Source organism: Varroa destructor, unplaced genomic scaffold, assembly GCF_002443255.2.
Source record: "Varroa destructor unplaced genomic scaffold, Vdes_3.0 BEIS01000005.1, whole genome shotgun sequence".
Classification (NCBI taxonomy): Eukaryota; Metazoa; Arthropoda; class Arachnida; order Mesostigmata; family Varroidae; genus Varroa; species Varroa destructor.
In genome coordinates, this window is record NW_019211458.1 from 38,315,038 (window position 1) to 38,336,248 (window position 21,211).

The 21,211-nt window shown below is 41.7% G+C and overlaps 1 protein-coding gene across 14 annotated transcripts in view; it reads left to right on the top strand.

Annotated features, from left to right (window-relative positions):
* Nucleotides 1-21,211, top strand: part of Culd (CUB and LDLa domain) — a 162,181-nt gene that overhangs the window by 65,771 nt on the left and 75,199 nt on the right. For all 14 annotated transcript variants that reach the window (XM_086989521.1, XM_086989522.1, XM_086989524.1 and 11 more), the window contains one exon: nucleotides 62-215. The gene's annotated coding sequence lies outside the window, so the exon portion shown is untranslated. The remainder of the gene's footprint in view (nucleotides 1-61; nucleotides 216-21,211) is intronic.

The following is a 21,211-nucleotide window of genomic DNA, read 5'->3' on the forward strand; positions in this document are numbered from 1 at the left end:
AATAGTTTGTTTTTGTCCTGTACATAGATCGTTAATACGGCTCTTTTGATATGATTTTCAGGTATGACTAAATGACAAACCTGATTCGACAATCGCTCGAGGTGGAGAGTGAGGGCCTATCGTAAGGATTACACAAGTGGTTTACATTAGCATGGAAAATAAAGTGATAAAAAACAGATTGAAAAAAGAATTGGTCGCACACAATATACTTGAAGGTAATGTTATCTAGCAGTAGCAGTTAAAGTTGTCTGTAATGTAATTAAATGAATTAATACGCCAAGAATTTTCGAAGCGTGTAATGCGATTATTGAGTTCGACCCATACAAAAACGACACTTCGAGGATAGCTAGGGGCAAAAATATGAATTCCTGCCACTGGCGTCGCGATTGACTTTAAATTAATTGTTTTGTTTTTAGGCAGAACTTACTTCCTATTGCTGTAATAACACATGAACAGCTTCAACTGAGAGCACTTGTGACTGAATATGAAAAATCTTTAGTTTTCTCTTGCTAAATATCTTGTCACAGGGTCGACTGGAACCGGATTTTTATAGGGGAATTAACTATCGGGCTCGAGACTTATAGGGCGTAAATGCGAATTCAAGGAACGGATGTGACTTTCTATGGAGAAACAGCTGGTAATTAGGGGGTACTATTTAGCAGACAACATTTTTAATCTCTGCTGTGAATTTCTGCTGAAAAAGATGTCACGAACGAGCTCATCTCCCACTAAATACACCTGAAGACCCGTATGTTCTCGTAACGTTGAATAGTTATGTTGTAACGCCTTTGAGCTTGGCTGAGCGAGTACCAATCAGCCTTCGACTGCAGCATTTCTAGTTCTCCCCTTGACCACTTCAAACGTTGAACCAAACGTTTTCCGCCAGGACCAGTAATTAATGCAATTATTAAAAGGTTTTTAGGCTCTAAGAACCAACATGATCAATCACCTTTACTTTCGTTATTATTTTTCCACGCTAACGCGTTCATTGTGTCTAAACCCAACTGGATCTTACGGATGGCAATGAGTGCTAGAAATTATGCTTCGTTTTCCTTTTTCTTTTTTATTTTATTTCTTTCCACTGTCCAAACAGCTGCGCCGCTCAGGCTTCTCAGGCGAATTCATCAGCATCAGGAACACGTGTTCCCTGTCTGAAGTAATGCTTAACGGTAGTATCGGACATAAAACTCAAAGCACTTATTAACGACACATAGTTACATATATTAACACCTAATTTCTGAATAACTCAGTTGCGTTTTCGCCGCATAATTGTGCCCCTCTTAGGTTACTACTGCGTCCATTAAGTGCCGCTGTCGTTTTGTCGTATCACACGTTCTTTTTTTTTATATCTTTACTCTTAACCGCAGCCGAGAGAGTTGGTCTGCAATAAATGTATCCGTTCCAGTTGAGCCCTTACTAGCTCTTTTCTGTTTCTTGAAGGCAGAAAACAACCCAGGGTCGGATAGCACGTAGTTGGTTTGTAATACTGTCAGCGTACCTTGTGTCAAGCAATAGGGAACCAATATCTTACGATGCAAAACCATCATTTTTTAGAAAGTTAATCATTGGTACTGTCAGCGCATCGGTCTTATTTGGCACTCTTGCAGAGGAAGATTTCCGTGCAATACTATAATGAAGCCGTGTTGTAACGGCAACGAGCATCATGACGTTGGCAAACGGTCTAGGTACGATTATTTATGGGGAAACACTTCTCCTAAAATCCCCTGCCGCAGCCATATCAGCCAGCTAACTGCCACTCGCTTGTACGGCTGCAAATCGCTGAAGTACAGACGAAGACGACGAAAAGAAAAAAAACCAGTGGCACTGCCACAGCAGCACCGATGCCGACAATAACAGCAAGGATCGCAATAGCAGCTGCAGTGTTACCAGGACAATCGCCAAGTAATAGCAAGCGGGCAATAATGTAACGACCAAGTAGGACATGTATCCGATAGTCTCCGGGTGGGCAGCAGTATCTGTATCAACAGCAGCGGTAGCTGAACCGTTTAATGCCAAACAAGAACGAATCAAATATTGCAGAACAATAAAGACGAAAGATGCCCATCTAGTTTTAGCTCGGTTCTGGGTTTTTATTTTCCCGATGTTTCGCTGCTCGAAAGAGTTGCAGTAAACAGAAGCAGAAAAGGAAATCATAATGATTTACTACTGCGTTATGGCTGCGCCTGGTCAGAAATTCGTGCATTTTCTGCCATATGCAACTCTTAGCTTTTGCCATTTTTGCCAGACAAATTTATCTTGCGTCGGGCAGGCGAACGGTAACCGACGCTTGGAAGACCTGGTGGCAAACTGAAATACTATAATAGTATTCATAATTATTTTTCTGGTTCCCCAATGCGATGCTGTGTTATAGTAACGTGCACTGCTGCGTCGGTAATCACCGCGGCGGTTCGCCTAGAGCGCGCCGACATCGCTGCCACGACCGTCATTGTGTTACCACAAATCCTTACCGATTATTAAGCGAACGGCGTCTTAGGCTAATAAAACCCATTGCGCTATCACACTAACACAAGTTTCTCCTCGACAAGAAGAAGGGGCAATCGTTGTTGTCTCCATTTGTGCGTCTTTGTGTGTAACACGACGGCAATGAAATTTACAATCGCCATAACGAGTAGTAAAAGAAGGTTACAAATAGTCCAGACATTGCATGTAAACAAGGTTTTATTGTAAATCAATGTATTTGGATAACCCAGATATGGAATTCGAGTTATAATTATCATTGTTATAATTAAAATAGCAACAATGCTTGTAATAATAATAATGACAATAATGTAAGGGAATCTCGTGTTGGCTAGACGAGACCTTGATAATGTATTAAATGCTCGACAGATTCAGAAATTTACTAACAACCCAGAGGCGGCTGGAGAGAGGCCACTGGACAGACCATTTTCTTCAATGGGCATAAATAATATGATGGTGCCAACTTTTAAGATACCGCGAAGAATACAATAGCAGTAAGGTGATCGTATATTGTCAATAACAGTGATTAAACAGGTTCCTCTAGTCGTACGTCGATGCACTCTGATGCGACAAAACGCTGGCTAACTGTTGTGTATAGCATCGTCTGCTATTTAAGCTAATGTTATTTAAGTAACTCTAACGACCCCCGTTGCCCTCTATCTCCTCCCCCGGCTACCTTAACGCTGGTATATACGTATCACATAAAATATAACGTGCTGATGTCGCTATCGGGCGGTGCCTAGATTAACTACAGAGCTCGTTTTGCTGGTTAAATAAGAAAATATGATGAACTACTTGGCCGTCTGACTTTACGAGAACTCTATAACTGCTTTCGGCAGTCAATTGTGACTTTCTTTCCGTAGTAGTAGTATGTTGACTTTCAACTTAATTCGAAGCTATTAGTGCGTCCATATTGTCGTTTGACCAGCATCATTATTTGCATCGGCGCAGCTATCAGTGCTACTTTTGTTTATAATAACTTTTTACTCTCACTGTTTCTTAATATAAATGCTTAATCGAACCCGATGCGTTCCTTAATGGTAAGTGATCTCTAGTTACAAGAGAAGTGAACTAAGCCAGACTGAATACACAGCCATATATCAAATAATTGTCGCTTCTCAACTTACCAGTCGGTAACTTGCGCAGCCGCAGACTCATCCAACTGTATCTACATATCTAGGTGCTCGTGCAGCTTGAGAATTTGACGGAGAATGACGGAACTTCCTGTTGGATTTCTACGCTCTTGTATTTTTAAGACGATCATTGGCTAGAACGAGGTAGTGTCTTCGAGAACAACTTGATTCAGTGTTGTAAAAGGGTACCTAAGCGTTTGAGGATTATATAGAAATGAATAGAGCAAAATGCCCTTACACGTACCGGGCCTCTTTCCGACCTCATTATATATTCCTCCAAGATCATTATCGTTGATACGTATGTTACGCCTTTATCTGACGTTTCAATTCATACGTTGTGTAAATGCACACACGAAGGAACTATTAACACTGGACGAAGCGCAGGCCGAATGGGAAAAACCTCGACTGTTTAGTCAATTGACTGGCTGATCATCTGAGCTGCTGGCATCCGGCCAAAAAAGGTTAAATCTGTTTGAGAATATTGTGGCCAATGCGCAACTCCGGTTACCGCAGGCCTAACTTTCTGGCCGTCGTCGGCCCCTCCTATGGCATAGACGAAAGAAGGTATTAAAGGTACACTGATAGAGGGTTATACTGCATCTAGATTAGTGGGCCGTGGTTCTTTTATAGGTGCAGTGCAGACGTTCCTTTGTCATTTCCTCAATTGTGTAGAGAAGCTAGATAAGCAGTGGACGATTACAAAGACGACTGTCTCTATTTCCAGCAGTAAATACAGCCTTACTTTAACCCTCTCAGCTCCAGTTAGCCTTATCGTAGTGCATAGTATATATAGGCTATACCCATCTAGGCATATATTCGGCTACTCTAGAGACAATTACATTGAGTATCTCTATCTTCATAGACGAACACAATTTAGCTTGCTTCCAAAGTACCCAAAGCACAAACCAATCATTGTGCACGAGCTGTAGAAGGCTTTATTAGCGGATCTTATTCCAATCAGTGCCACTGTTAACCTTGTAGCAACCGCAGTTGGATAGACAGACATCCGTCACTCAGGAGGCAAGGGGGAGGAGCCTATGGAAGAAGGATTTAGACTACAGAAATTGGGAAACATATGAAGACTACCTAACAATGAACAGCAAGTAGTGCCAAGCTGCATAGATTCAGCCCTGGCTCTCGATAAGCGTCGGTAGGGTGGACACAAATGGCCAGCTCACTTCGTCAGCAAGGATTTACCCGTCTGAACCTTAGGCAAACGATCTTCTTATGAATATGAGGAATCGATCGCATTGATAGTTCTGCAAACTGCTAACCATTATTTACATTGGAAAAATGGCAGATGGCGTCGTAGCTGTATGAGAATTTACGTGTAGCATTTGTTCTATAATAATTATAGCAAAACAACACTGGTCTAAAATAGCATTGTTATTATCACAAATTTGGCAAGACCAGACTAAGTATAGTAGCTACCACTCGTCCGCCAAACATTACCATACTCACGAAAATCACTTGGCCCACTATGTGGCTTTGAAGGTCGCGAAGAAGTAAACAAAGAAAACAGAGTTTTGACTTTTTTCACTCTCTTTTTCCTAATTTTCTATTTTGCCTGCCTGCCTGCCTGCCTGCTCGCTAATTTACTCTTGCTATGTTATAGGTAGAAGCGGATTGAGTTGTTTTTAAGGAGAAAGTCGGCGTTGCGCAATAAACATACGAACGTAATGGGGTGAGCATGTCTTTCTGCTCATTGTCGTTACTGACTAAAGACCAAAGACGTAGAAGTTGAAACACTTTTACTAGTCAAAGACGCAAGCATCTATAGCATGTCTGAATCTAAACTTACTATAAAACTTTACTGCGACGACTGAAGCCCTGCTGAAAACATGTGCTCGTTCAGATGCAGTCTTCCGTCTCAGTACGATAAGGAACTGTCGTCGGAGTCGATATGGGATAATAAAAAGCTGTCCCTTACATTGCACTGGCACACTAATAATAAGAGTGTCATTTGAATAATTTCTTGACTCGACGCCTAACGATCATAAGGACATCATGCATCTATGAGAAACAAAATGATCATAACGAGACAGATGCCAAAAGGCATAAACAGCACCTTAGCCTTAAACCTGAGGAGTAAAACAATAGCATAAAGCAACATGACAACCATCTGGCATAGGTAGCTCAAATGCAGCCTTCCGAAGGCCTGGATTTTAACGCCGTGCTCAGACATGGCCAGAGATTATTATTAAAATTGTTCGTTTTAGGCAGCACTGCCAACAGAATAAGCAGAAATTCCTGTTTCTATTGAGCTACCGCTGAGTTACTGCTTTTTTACCTTTCATGCTTTTATGCGTTTCCTTCCCGGCAGAAGAATCTTATAGAGGGAGATGGTGACTGGGTAGGCGAATATCAAAATACACTTTATAGTCACCACAGTCCATCAATGAGCGTGAGTCTGGCTCTCCTGCCCTGTCGCATTCGAGTAAGAGAACGTCTTAACAACGAAAAAATGCAGAAGAGGGCTATGCAGAAGCAGTAAATTGCATTCAGAGCTGTTCTTGTACATGCACCCCCACTTATTTCGCCGAAGGTGCTCGCATGTGGTGCTGCACTTAAATAATGGATTCTTTCTATTTCCAGAGAGACGGAAAATCTGGGCGAAAAAAAAATAAATTACTTTCTTAAAGTGGGCTATTATTCGGTAGTATTTATGTGGTATCTCGATGTTAAAAGCAGCAATCGCCGCAGCTGCATTCAGAACGTCTTCTGTGGAAAGGGTCAAATGTTGAGTTACATTCGGGTTAACTTCTTTATTGAGTTAGGCCTAGGTGAGGAAAAAAAATAAGTTAGAATTCTTCGTATGGCCTTAGAATCAAAATATTACTATGCTATACCACTATCCTACTGAAAGGAGGTCCTTCTGTGGGTGCGTTTGCAGATCTAATATCTATGAAATCGTCTACCAGCAACGTCAATCGAGTACGGGAATGATTCTCCTGCCGATATCAGTTTAGATAGGCGTCATTTTCTCTTTAAGCATGGCTCGGACCAACGATCCTTACTGATAGAAGAAGTACAATGATTTAAAAATAGGCCATGTATTTTTAATGTCGTTCTCTGCAAAAGGGACCATTTTGTAGATTTTGATATTATAACTTCATTATTGACTTCATCATTCTGCTGAAAAAGGGGGAGAGCTTTGCAGTGACAGCGGCCTTCAGCAACACGCGCAGGTTCCCGAGGATCTTTCTTTTATCATAATACTATTTACATGGACATACAGAGAGCCTTGAGCTATTCTGTGAGTCCGTGTCTAAGCTAGGCTGTTTTTAGCTTTGTAACTATTCAAGAAAATAATAAGAAAGCAAAATTTCAGCGGAGCGTCGCTAGCGCCGTCGACGGCCACTGCTTCTGCTTTCTGCTTGCCGTTTGCTTTAGATCAGATTCAGAGCTAGCAAGTTCGAAATCTACAAATTTAAATGCGATGCTAAATCGTTCTGTTTGCATGGTACCGATTGTTACTGCGTGCAGATACTTTCCGATCGGGTAAATAGCTAAAAGGGGAGGTTTAGCCGCCGCCAAAGCCTTGGTTAGCGCAATGATTAATATCAGCCAATACCCACAATAATTTTTTTACAGTTGGCGTTGCTTGGTCTGTTCTTGCATTGTGTTACAAGCGATCGTTTTTTGTATTGACTCCACGCAATGAGCGTGCATTTGCCATATTGACCATAAAAGATTGCTTTTGTGTTATATTAAGGTTCCGTGAGTGCTACGATCCTAAGGCACTCCCCACAAGGCTTCTACGAGACAAGCCTCACTATAAACAACGTACCTGAAATTATACTCATAATAGCTATATTTAACTTGTATACAATTATATTTATTCGAATTAAATTCATCGACATAGTCAAGTTACTCTTACCTATCGACCTCGACACGATCCAGCATAATGACACACACGATATAATAACATAGCCGAATTTCTCAATTGCGTTAGCCTGCGTCGAAGTCAGTTGTTTGTCTATGACAAGTTGCAGCATAAAAAGAGGTGAAGGCAGACGGTCGCTCGTACCGCTGCTTTGTAAACAGAGAGCGAGGCAGCTTTCGCTGAAGTTACGGAAAGGGAAGCATGCCCCATTAGACGACGTTGGGGGGCGAACTGCTCATTCAGATGAAGCCTCTCAGCTACTTTTGCTGTAACGCTTTGTTCACTAAGGAGACCCAACAGTACTGCTGTCCATATTCGCTAATAAAAAATAATCATAAAGTAAAATTTTTACCTCTACGCTCAGTTTCGAAGTAAAGCAAACCATCACTTCATGTTGTGCCCAAATCATCTCTAACGCAGTCTCAACGTGTTAACATCTCGAGATTTTCAAGAGCGTATATTTATGACCGGTATTCGAATCCAGCTAAATCAGGAAATCACCTTAAATTAGGAATAAATAGGGTTTTTTCGAAGTTCGGCAAACTGACCAGGTGTCAGTTAAGGATAGCCAAGAAACGATCGTTTTCATTGTCTATAACGCCATCCCAAGATACGAGCACCTATTAACCTACTTTCGTCGATATTCTATTTTCTCTTCTGAATTTTTTAAGTAAATCTGGGTTTGGAAACGTCCACCAATGACTTTCAATTGACGTACGCTTCGCCATAGGGACCGCTGATTTTAAGTTCGTCATGGCCAAACCCGTTTTTCATAAATGTCAGAGCCAGAAGATAGGATCGTGTTATTAGTGTCTACTACAAGTGTTTGTGACCCGTTATGTTAGTCTTAAGACCGTTACCTTAAGTAAGCTTAAGTTAATGACCGTTGCTGGTAGGGCTAGGAATTGGATTCTGTCTTCTATGATGGTACAGCAGATGATTGGTTCATTAAATTTCAACTGGTCCAGGTTTCGAACCCAGCATAGACTCATTCTCGTTTCGTAGTGAAAGCCAACTGTTTAAAAAAGATATCGTCTACCGTTGCAGTGAAATACGGTTAGGCATATTCCATTTGGTTACACCCACAATAAATAATAACAAGTAATACTTGTTTCTATAGGTGCTGGGAAAAGGAAATGTCTACTGCAGCATCGATCGATTATTGAATCTTTTTAATCAACCTAATTTAATTCATCAATATTCTGCTTGCTTTAAATCTAGAACAAATTATATACTACTATGCTATCGCTATTTTCGAAATATTAAGTTACACTTAATGGCCCGATAGAACACAAACACCAGTTTTACATACGACGATTTTTGTTCTCCTAATGAGAGCAGTGATAGAGAGGCACAGTTTCGAGCGCTTGTCCTGTATTAGCTATTTCATTGGCTCGTTGAATAACGAAGATCGCAGTTGATGTCGGCCGCTGGGCGAGAGGCCTATTTCCGTTCGCTTTTAGAACTGGCCAGAGACGGAAACGCAAACCTAACGACACACACACAAATACACAAAATTAATGCCGACGAAGTCCATCGCCGCGTCTACGAACTGAAGAAGACAAAATGCCAGGGTGGCAAAATAACAGGTGGCCGCTCCTGTGTCTCATGGTACGCATGTTTTTCAATGTACAGAACGCTATAGTAACGATAGTGTCTGCCGCTTTCTGCAGGGAATAATGGGAGTCGCAACTTTCTTTTATTCGAGCGAAAATGTCCTTCGAAGATGCGATTTTTTATGAGCGTCGTTTGTACAGATATGGGCGCAAGATCTCTGATGACGACCTTACCCTGGATGACGCTTTGTCCAGTGTTTCCTGTTGATGGTGTCGTGCGTCGTATGGTATCAGGGCTGACAAATAGACTATCAAGGATCATTCATGTACCGTACAAGAACTTACAATTCATATGTAGATACAGAAAGCATTGGTGGTGGTATGAAGTTCTTGTTTTCATATGTGTGTATATATGCCCCTGCTTGTAAGCGTGACCCCCACATTACGCTAGATCGGCTTCGATGTACGATGACGGCGATAAAAATAAAAATGAGGTCGGTAACTGTAATAGCAGTTCGTACGCGATTTGCCCCGTTTCGTTTTGAACGTAACAATGTGAGGCAGCGTCGGTTGAAGTCTAGCGTTAGGTTGCGTCATGCTATCGGACCTGAAAATTTGATGTGACCGATCTGTCTTTTCAATAAGTGGAAATGACAGGGTGTTACGTGGCGCTTGCTCTTTCTTCTAAAATTTATCATTAATTGCAAGTCAGAAGGAGCTAAAGACGTCAAAGGCATGCGTTGACTACCCTAGCTGTCGACAAAGGTAAAAAAAGAGATGCTGGTATCGACGCGGTGACGTCAAAGCGTTGGGTAAGCGATCACACAGACAGTCAAGGCAATAGACGTTCACCAACGTCTATGCTCGGATTAAACTGTCCCTCCAGTTTGTGTAAATAGCATGACAAGTGGCCAAGTGCTGTCTTCTCGTAACGACAAAAAGCTCAAAGGTCAAACCTACAGAAAAGCTAAAGTATCAGACGATTACCAGTTTTCTCTCTCTCCTCTCTCTCCCTCTCCCTTATAACGCCCGAAAATGCACAGCAGCGCCACATTTCGGAAATCAACAAAACGATTTTTTAGTTTCAACACATCAACAATCTTGACCTTCCAGAGGTGACTGAAAAGCTTTCTCGGATCGAATCGTATAGTGAAACGATGTAACCACTAAAGGCTGGCATTGTAAATCGCAAATTCTAACGAGTCTGCTGTAGCGTACGGAACGAAATCACACCACCGTAGCTATTTACGTAGACGCGGTAATTCTGCAGAGGGTTTTCGAAGAATAAGAAGACTCGCTTAGGCGGTTGTAACAGCGTACCTGTCCTACCACCATGTATCTACGTTCATTGGCTGCTTCCCTCATTCCCCCATCGTTATAGTGACAGTTGAAGAAACGAGGGCGATTTACTGTGTATCGTGAATAGACTGAACGACTCCGGCGGGTTTCCTGTGACTAAACCTGTATCCTTTTGTCGACCTTCTTCTATAAACGAATTGATTGATCCTTGCTGCAGTGCCAGCAAAATAAATTAGGCGGGAGAAAACGCAATAGGCATATGAAAAAAATAGCCCCCTTCGTTGGCAGGACAAATATACAGCCGAAAAACGAAGCTGAGGATGACCCCCTCAACCTCGTCAGTGCTTTGCCGGACTTCTCCGCCGGCAAAGCAACTGACGAGCAGCATCTCGTAGAAATGCATTGGAGAAGAAAAGCTTTTCCATTGGCTGGGCTATCAGGATGTGCACATCCTATTCTGCCTCCTCGATGGCCTTCAGCAGAAGCAAAGGAAAAAACGCCAGGCTAGAGGCGCTGCAAACTGTCGAATTTGCAACTCTAAGATAGTCTTTTTCTCGCGTCGTTCTCATGACCTTCACTCCAGTCAAAAAAGAAAATGTTCACTTAGTGGATTTCCTTTCGGCCATAACGAAGTTCAATTCTTCTACATAGAGAAACAGTGAATCCAATAATGAAGAAGAGAGAAGAAAAGTGGGTCTATTTCATGGTGGCTTCGCATCGTTCTTACAAAAAGTAAACCTCCAAACCAACGTCATATCAGTAAATGATGGCTGTGTTAACGCCAAACTAAAAAGTTTACTTTTTTGGCTAATTTTCTTCCCCGCTTCAGTTGCAGTCTTAGCATTGTCCTCTATTTATTTTAGTCATATAGGGACCTGGGTAGCATATGCATTATCCACATAATTGAGTCTATAAACAAAGTGGAACGGAAACGGGGAGTGTTCAGGATTCTTTATTTTTTTCACTTAAAAGACGAAAAGGATATTACCATAAGAAGTATTAGTGTGTAATTAATACTTATAATTTGTATAAAACCAAAGGTACCATCAATACGATCACTGCGCTGATCTATATCTAGCAACTTTTACGCAGCTAAAGAAACCGATTTGGTCAATCAGCGCGGGATGTTCTCAGAATCGACAGAAAAGATTTGCCAACATTGCTGAGGATTGCCACTATTGTTGCTAGCGGAGAAAATAGGGGAAAGTTATTCCAGTAGATAAACAATTGAAGGAAAATGGCAAAAAGTGCAGTGGTTGAATTTCGGTTAGTTTCAATGTGATAAGAATATGATCCGTGTGACGCACATGTTACCAACATGGATTTACATAATAATAATAATCATATATGTATTCAACCTCTGTGAGTTGCACACTAGTAACTACACACACTATAATAGCTGTATATAATGTGCTCGTTAAAAACAAACTGGTTTATATATACGGTCCCCGAACGTAAACGAATACGAAGCGCTGTACTGACCTAAGGTTTCTCTAGTTTACTGTTTGTATTCTCTATACCCCCCTATAGAATGGTAGACCAACAACATGGTTCTACTGAAACCGAAAAATTCAAACATACAATTAGCTTCTCTGTTCATTTTCGAAAAGACTCATTCTGTGAACGTAGTTTACTAATTCACATCTTCCTTGTTTTGCGCTGGCGTCCTATGTTCAAGTTCTGAAATTTTAACTTGACTTAAAAAACAAAACAACCATGCCGAGCCACCAAAATCCTCATCCCTTACCGCAGTGAGCAGTTGTGCGATCTCACCTGTAAGGAGTTGTCGACCCTTATATGAGTCAGAAAGGATCACTGCGATACAACGATGGCCGTTACTAACACTTGAATCCTGCTTAACACTGCCCCTATTTTCCGTTCTATTCTCTTATTTTAGACTTATTTAAATAGACGACCCTATATCAGAAAAGAGAAACACAACTTGTAGTTTATCTACTGTTGTTATCACGGTGTTCTTCCGCCCACACCATCCCTATGCCCACGAGGGCTGTCGCCATCACTGCCGCCGCCATCATCGCAGCGCTAACTTTTACCACCAGGCCGTTTCCATTTCCTACCTGTGAAACGTGCGCTGCACAGAATCGATCCCGTGAAATGAATAAAAGAGGCTTATAATGCCAGAGTGGAGCCGCGGGTCAGTGCTCCCATCTTGTTCAACTTCTGTCGTTCCTGCCGGCGTGGCTCGAGCTGAGATTTCTTGCTGCATTGCTGCATTATATACATTTTACCTGTGACGCCGCGCCGATTCAACGAGGTGGTCCCGAAATGCCCGATGATTCGGGGCAAGTCGCAGCGTTACCAGCGCCCATCGAGCTAGCCGTCGCGCAATGTCGTAGCTCGTAAGGACTTCACAAATGCCTGCTGCTACAACCATTAGAATAGGCACGTTCTACACTCTGTGCCATCTAACACGTAAGTGAAGCAATCTTCTGGTTCGTGTTAAGATGCCTGTCTCACTTCTCAAAGTTCTTTTTTGAGGCAAACGGAGGATCAAGAGAAACGCACGTTAACGGTTGGCGAGGTGAAGCTTTGTTCGCGGTCATGCCCTTGTCGTCGTTGATTCCGTCGTCTTTAATGAGTTAACCCGCAGTGTTGATGGCGACGCCTGCGGTGGCTGCCACACGGATGGAGAACACGTCACTGGCAACAGTTCCATACATTTCGATGGATGGCGGCGCCGATACTAAGGTCGTTTGATGCTTTGCGGTGCACTACGGCTACGTATAGCTCGTACTTGTTGTTTTTCCGGCTATTCGAATATTTCTTATGCGAGGGCGTGCTGCACTAATACATACATGTAAATGTATGTGGATAAGACAGAACAGCGGGAAATTAGGTGCCGGAGAGAGGAGAAAGAGAACTTTGTAGATTTATACTTCAGTAAAAACCTTTACGCAGATTGCTTTGTTCTACGGATACCTTTTTAGAAACGCATTTCTGCTTTTGTAAATGTAAACTTATTTTTTTCACGTTTTATTTGTGGCCCCATTGCAAATCGGAATGTGTTTTAATGAGATCCAAGCATTTACCTGAAATAGCAACGAGTCTCCGCTATACTAACATAGAGAACCATAATTTTGAATCCATCCGACTTTATTCAAATTCGGAACAAAGCTCGCAATTCAACCGGGAAAGGGTTCGAATGGTTTAGTTGATAATACTTTTATCAGCAGCGGATATCCACGTAGCAGTTGTCAGTTGCTACCTGCAGTAGATGATAACGGCGATCTTTTTATTAACCGATCACCTCACTGTCTTCTATAAGTTAGCACTCGTTGATGATCCATAAAAGCGAAAGAAGGATTAACGAGTATTAAGTACAATAGCCGCGTCTCTAATTTGCCTAACGATTGCCTACAGAGCTCATGCAATAATAATTTCTTTTCTCCAAGTAATCGCAAGGCTTTTTTAAACGTAATAAGAAAGACGTCGATCAGAGTTGTAGAGAACCAGTTTGATCGTGAGAAATACCACGAAAATTATTCGCATGAATCGAGATCGCATCAAACTTAACACGGCTTATGTTGCAAATTGCCCTATACGCATTGCCCCTACGACCATACTCAAGTTGTTGTCCATATACTGAACGATATATTCTGGCCTTCGGAAGGTCTGCCGCTGACGCTCAACGCATCTGCAATCTATTCCCAGCCGTTGAACAGCGTTGAATGAAACGCTGGCTGTACATACATCGTTGGCAACGATAATTACAGCAAGATAGGATAGCAAAGGGTGTCAACAAATTGGGCCGAAAACAAACCAGATAAGTCCATGTACCGAAGCAATGCGGCCACTTAGGCAGTACGAAACGCTTATAGTGAACAAGGTATGGCTCTTGCAACACAGGTCCTCTTTTCCCACACTTCTTGTAATAACTATCCTTCCAGCTATGCGCTGTTACATAAGTGTCTTAGATCTCATGAACGTTGGACGCAACTGAAAGAAATCGAGACGATGTTAGCTATCGCTATATCCAGTGATATATATAATTAGCGGAGGTTTTTGTAAGCGGAATCTGGTCTTAACAAAGTCGTCGAAGTAAAAAAATGTGCATCGTCGAATCGCCGCTGCTACTACCACTGCAGGCAATAAGGGTTTATACATGTGGATGTTGAAGTCGTTTAATTGTTTCAACGCTAAGCAAATACAGGCCGTTGTTAGGCCCCTTGAGATGCACAGGAGGCTAAGGAAAGACAATTTCTTGCTAAAATAATTCTCTGCTTGTATAACGCGACCGACTTGTCGGTAGTCAAATCGCTAGGACCGTATTAGCAGGAAAAATAAGCCGAAGATAGCTCGACAGAGATTTTATGTCTGTCTGCAGTCTTTTCTCGTCCGTTTCTCATTTCGTAAGCGTTCTGAATCATCCTTTGAAGCTTCCACCAATTAAACGACATTCGAGTTATGCACTCAATTTTATTGTTCCTATATTTCGAAGTTATTCCTGGTGATAAGACGTGTTCTGGGAAGGTGACTAACTCAACTGAGGTTCAAAATCCGATAAAGCAATAGCAAACAGGTTGTTATTTACAATAACTCGATTCAAGTGATTGTGGGCAACATTATATCAGAGAATGATATTGACGAGATACATTCATATGTGGCAAAGGAACCACGAAATAGTTTTGTGCGCTTACATACTGGATGTCCTTATCTAACAACGTAACGTAACGTGGCCTATTGCCGTGTATATATAACAGAGGAATACAGAAAGTTGTTATATAATTATGCTATTATCTAAATTAAGAGTAACTGAAACAGTATTTTTATAGAAATTCGTTCTGACAAAGAAGCAGCTGCAAAGAATGCAATCGAAAGAGCATTCTAGTTCACTTCTATAAATGTACTTCTAAGGCAATTACCCTTGAAGTAAAGGCCAGTAATGTTCATTGACTTTTAGTTGGTGTTGTAGATGTTTATTTTCTCATTCGGGCAGCGCTAATCATAGTATAAATAGTAATAATATTTTAGCTGCCATCAAAGATTTTGCGGTCCCCTGCACAAAATGTCTGCAAATATTTGTTGATGTAACGCAGTATAGACTATGCATAAATACGTCATGAGAACGCTAGCCGTACGGCCGCTGAATCGGCCTAAAAGGTGCTAAACCGAAAGTATATAAAACGTGTTAGAAGCAACCTTTATCTGCTATTGCCCCCCATCTCACGATAAATAGGCCGGCGAATTACATGTGAACGATCTCTTTCGCGGAACAGAAGTCATTCTTTAAGGACTGAAGATGTAGTTTCTAGATAAGGACCATTATATTAAGCATAATATATTAATGATATCATTTTCCCGCAATGGGTAACGGACTGTAAGGCTGTAGCATATAGCTGAGCTCAAAAGGTGCGCAGGACGCACCCAGGAAGGAGGCGCATGACAACGGTGCTTTTAGCAAGTTGTATCAGAAATAATCACATCTATATAGATATCTTCATATTGTAAGTTGATAAACTGCTATATGACAATAAAAAAGTCTATCAAATAGTTTCGCTCATACACGATTAGATGTTAAACATTCATGTTATAACATGACTGGAGAAAAATCAGCACATGCTTAAATTTACACAGTTTCTTTAAGTACGGCATTAACTGTTTATGATGAACTATTCACACTGAATCCATGCTCAATCGTAACGATCAGAGCTTTGAATTGAGTTTCTGCTATTGCCGTTAAGGTCATGCAAAAACGACCAAAGCATGACGGGAGCTGAAAAAAACCCAACTGTGAGTACAATGAATTTTATTTTAAAAATCTATTTGATTTCATAAAGTATAGAAAATTGTCGTCACGGTCCAAACAATGCTTTTTGTATAATACAGAATATGGTGTTCACCAGCGGAGAGTTGAATCAATTGATGTTCGCCGGCTTGTACCTCCTCTATGACTCATACTCATAAAAACTTGCGTTTTTTCGCTTGTTTATTATAAAGATGCATCTAAGAGAATTATTTCAAACTGCTGCCACACAGGTCTATAACAAGTGTAATGGTTCTCGTGCGACAAACAAAGATTGCAATCAGATGAGGGAACGTTGACCGCTACCGGACCGCGTCCAGTTGCCTGATCGTCAATCAGCCTCTAGCTTGATATGATACAAACTGTATTCTTTGGTCTATTGACGCGGTCACTACAATAACATGAGCGGCAACGTTAGCAGCAGTACGATGTATAGAAGCACGTTCTTCGTACTGCTGGCCGAAGCAGTGCATGAGCACAACAATATGGATCTATGCAACGATGAAAACTAGATGAGTCGTGAGTAGCTGACGGCTACAATGCAAATAGGGCCCTTAACATAGGAACAAGGAGAAGAATCAGAATAAGCCGGTATCCTTTCTACCTCAGCCTCGGGCCAGCTTTCCTTCGCACTCAATTCAATGCATTTGTCTCGATAACTTCTTTTTCATCAGGGTAGGTAGAATAATAGTTTCGGCCGTTCCCTTTTTCCTACTTGAAAAATGAATTTTGCCGATTGTAACGAGTTCGACTTTCTAGCGTCCTCGGCATTGGCCGCATAATGCTACTGTCTAATCTCAGCAACATTGTACCGCAAGCCTGAAGATTTATGCGTTACCGTTACTGCTGAAGATTTATGCGCGTCGCACCTTGTCGAGCTGACACGGTTTGTAGCCATCGGTGTGGTAATCAGCGCTGCTATTACTATTGCTGGCGCTACCCCTGCTGCCGCATTGAAGATCTTGTTATTGACACGATCAATTGAAAGATATTTACCACATTTAATTTACACACAGCTATTTAATATCGAATAAACACGCATATACCACGTGCCTATATACTGTTGTTATTACATAGACACGCACGCTATAGCCACGCGAATGTGTCTGGAGGATCAGGTGCGACTGTCCACAAGTCGTATTACTACTAGCTTTCTGCGAAATGCAGAGCAAGCCACTTCTCCAATCAAACACGTTCCTTTGTGCCCGCCAGCCCCCCAGATTCCATGCGAATCTATGCATACGGCATCCTAGAAACGGGATAGCTGTAAACGCGGGTCCATGGCCGAATAGCAGGTATCATCAGACAGTCAGGGATTCAGTCAGTGGCCTCAGGGACCTAGACGAAATGTCGGTGGCAAGCAATACGGCACGGTAAGAATCGAGCTGCTTGAACGACTAACAATGGACGAGTGCGCGAACAGCATATTCCTACAACGATGTTGCCACCGACAAGCACAGGAAACACAACGATCCCTGACAAGAGCGATGAACTCGCTCGGTAATGTTGTTGATAATGACAGAAAATATATCGAATAATAAGCAACACTAATAATAACATAATGGTAAATACGGGAGTAATGCGCTATAGAAGGAAAACACTCGGGCATTTTCACAATAACACTGATGAGACGATCCTTCACCTATTCAGAGCGCAGCATTCAAAATCGCCGGAACACCGGAAAGAGCACACTGATGCCGGCTGTGGTGATGATACTGCTTTTTTCAAAAATACTATGACTCTGAGTCTTATAGTTTTCATTCGTCTGGAGTCCCTTTTTGCTTTTGATAGTACTGCGGTGTCCCAACGATTGGTTCATCCTAACCTTTTTTTTCCTGTGTCGAGCGCGACTTGGACCAATAAATCGACTTACGTACAACTGGGCCGTTTCAACATGTTACACTGCGGTAGCAACCCAGTAATATTGTTAAACCGAAGCTAGGTAACATCGGCGTATCTGTTTTGGAACGTCGAGAAGTAGAAGATATCGTCAATAGCTAGTTCATCGTGACCCCACGCTCTGTGTTTATTTCTGCCTACATAGAGGACATTTCTAACAGACCGCACACATATCTTTAGATTAGTACAAATTGCTGATTACTTTATTGACTATGGTATTTAACCGGTTCGATGTTTCTTTTTGTCGTTACGATCCAGTTGTCAGCGCCTGTGCAGGTTGCGCTACACTAGACACACATCGAAAACTGGCCGGCACTAGGGTATATACTGCAAAAAGTTTTACTTGTAAGAGCGTTCACACTTTGCTTGAATTAACGTTCACAGCTGTGGTGTGCAAGCTTGTAATATAATTGCTATTATTATCGCTATGCGGTCTTCGTATAGTAACTCAGGCTCCTATTTCGCGCCTCTCTGTCGGTAAACGATTAATGGTTCATGGAGAACGGTAACTGAAAGTTATGCTTAGGGAGAAACAAAAAGAGAGGCTGAGAAAGTGGGCAAAAGCTACAGAAGATTATAGAGTCAACAACTTCCAGCAATAATTCTTTTGTTTGCTATGATTGTGGCTCTTATCATCTGTCCGTTGTCTTATGGCGTCTAATGGCCAGTGGTCGAACCACGCCGACTCAGGCAATCGTCCGTTCGCCTTCGTTATTTATAGGTACGTGGAATAAAGGGCTCGAACAAGGGCAAACCACAGAGGAAACTGAATTCAAACGCTATATGGATCGTGTGTAGAAAATTAAATGTACTGCTGACGAAGTTTCTAACGCTAAACAGGCCGATATTTTTATAATACGTCAAATGATGGTATATTGTCATTATTGTCACTCATAGGTTACTAAAAAACAGATTGCCATTGTAATATTATCCATCCGTGCTATCCATCAAGCCTGACTAATACAATCCTTGCTGTTTCATTCTGAAATAAATGTTTCATTAATGTCATTGATCTTATGTATTGACACTTCCACCAGTGGATATTCGGGTACGATTTCGAACCCGCCTCGTAAGCACGAAAAACACGAGGTTACGAAAACGATCGTTGCCACATATATATATAGGCGCTTACTTTTTGACACGAATTTACCGAGCACATATCCATCAATGGTAGATTCCGTTTTGTCTCTTCGTTTATCTACTTTTTCTCGCTCATTTTGATGGGCACTAGTGGCCTACGTTCAAAGCCACTAGTGCCTAGAAAAAAAACAAAAAAAAAAATGCAGCTGGTCACGCAGCATCGACCGTGCTGCGTGACCAGCTGCATTCTCATAGAATCTCTATCTACTGACATTCCAGAGATTACGCCAACGGCAAGATTCGTATTTTGAAGCGCGTTGCCTACGTTGATTCAATTACAAGCGTTTTCGTTCTTGGAAAAATGTTTGTTTCGTCTTCCTAGTTTTTGCGTCCTGGTAACTGCATGGTCCTTTCCTTAGTTTATATGTGCGCATTTGGTAATCGTGTCGATACCAGGACAATACAACTGAGCACGTATTGATAACCAAATAACGATATAGGCCAGTGCTTTACGAAAATCTCAACACCCAAAAACCCAACACGAATCAAATAATTAATTGTGATATTCATAAACTCAAGAGGGGACGCAATGTCGGGGCCAACGGACAGGGTCAGGAATGATCACAATGGATTTCGACCATGAAGCTCACAGTTGCCTTTATAAGAAACAGCACCCCTTTTATTCCGAATTTCATTGTACGGCGGTTTTTGCCGAAGCGCATTGGCTGGGTGCGTAAAAATCTGCCCGCCTGTAGCTTCTGTGACCGAAGGAGGAACTTTTCTTGGTAGCTCCTTTCCTTTCGGAAACTTTTTCTTTGCTTAGCTAAATTCAAGTATCGGTGCACCCAGAATTCAAAGAGATATATATTGATTACCGCCAGCGAACTGACAAGCGAGTTCTCATTGAGACTCGATAAGTTTTAGGTGCACATGATGCCGCAAAGCCAAACTATATTAAAAGCTTAATCATATGAGTTGTCTAAGGTTGACTGAATTACTAACGCTTTTTTTCTGCTTGAAAGATTGTTATTGAAACAGGATAGAAGAAACCGGACGTAAACCAATTGCCCTTTGACAAAAAAGAAATACTGTTAATCAGAGAGCGAAAGCAGCTCACTGCTCCAAGTTTCCGACCAAGAACAAGTCTTATCTACAATTAGGATTAATATTACTATCATTGCTATTATTGATTTTATCGTGTGTGTGAATCTTCAAGGTTACAGATGGGATGATCAGAGTCTCTTAATTGCATTTGTCGAACAGTGAAAATCGAGGGCAGTGAACAGATCAGGATCGTCGATCTCGTACTATGGAGGAATGGCTTGTGTGTACCGATAGTCTTGACGCATCACGTCGTAAATTCACCGGTTTGCGTCAGCTATGGTCTTAACAACCCAACCAAACTCATTAAGGGTTCCTGGACGCAGATTTCCTTCATATCCTCTAAGGAAACGACCTGATCCTGAAGACCCGGCAATTGCCTTGGGTCGCATTGAAGTATACAGAAAGAAACAAATTTTTGACAAATACCAGTCGCTAAATGCTTGCTGGTAACATCGATTTTTTTTCCATTGAAACCTCATCTTGTGTGACTTTGAGCAGTGATCCGCGTGAATAAACGCGTTCGCCATTTGTCGTGTACCCGTTGCTCCATGATAGTCGAAGTGCGCGAAACAGCTGGAAAAGATAGGGCTTCGATTTGTCAGTAATGATAATATCTCTATTATAATAGTCACTACATCGTGCTGACGCTACCTATGCATCAATTAGCATTAATGACTAAAGCGGATCGAGTTGTTTTTTTGATTATTTGGCTCTCTCAAACTGATATGAACGTTTCAAAGTCAGACACACGCGTTTGCGTTGTGCCGTACTCAAGCATGCAGTCGCCAGCTGGGACCGTCCAAGATACAGCCGTTATGTGTGCATACGTTCGGTCTGAATTTACCGTAAAGTTCCATGTATTCTAGTAGGCGAGGAGAGTTGACATTTCTCACTGGGTTACGACAGCGTTGCAACGATGTAATTGCCTAGCGAACTGGGAGAAAGTAAGAAAGTTTGGTGGGCTGATTCTCTCATACGATACGTATGCTATGATAATTTGGTGTATTCTCGT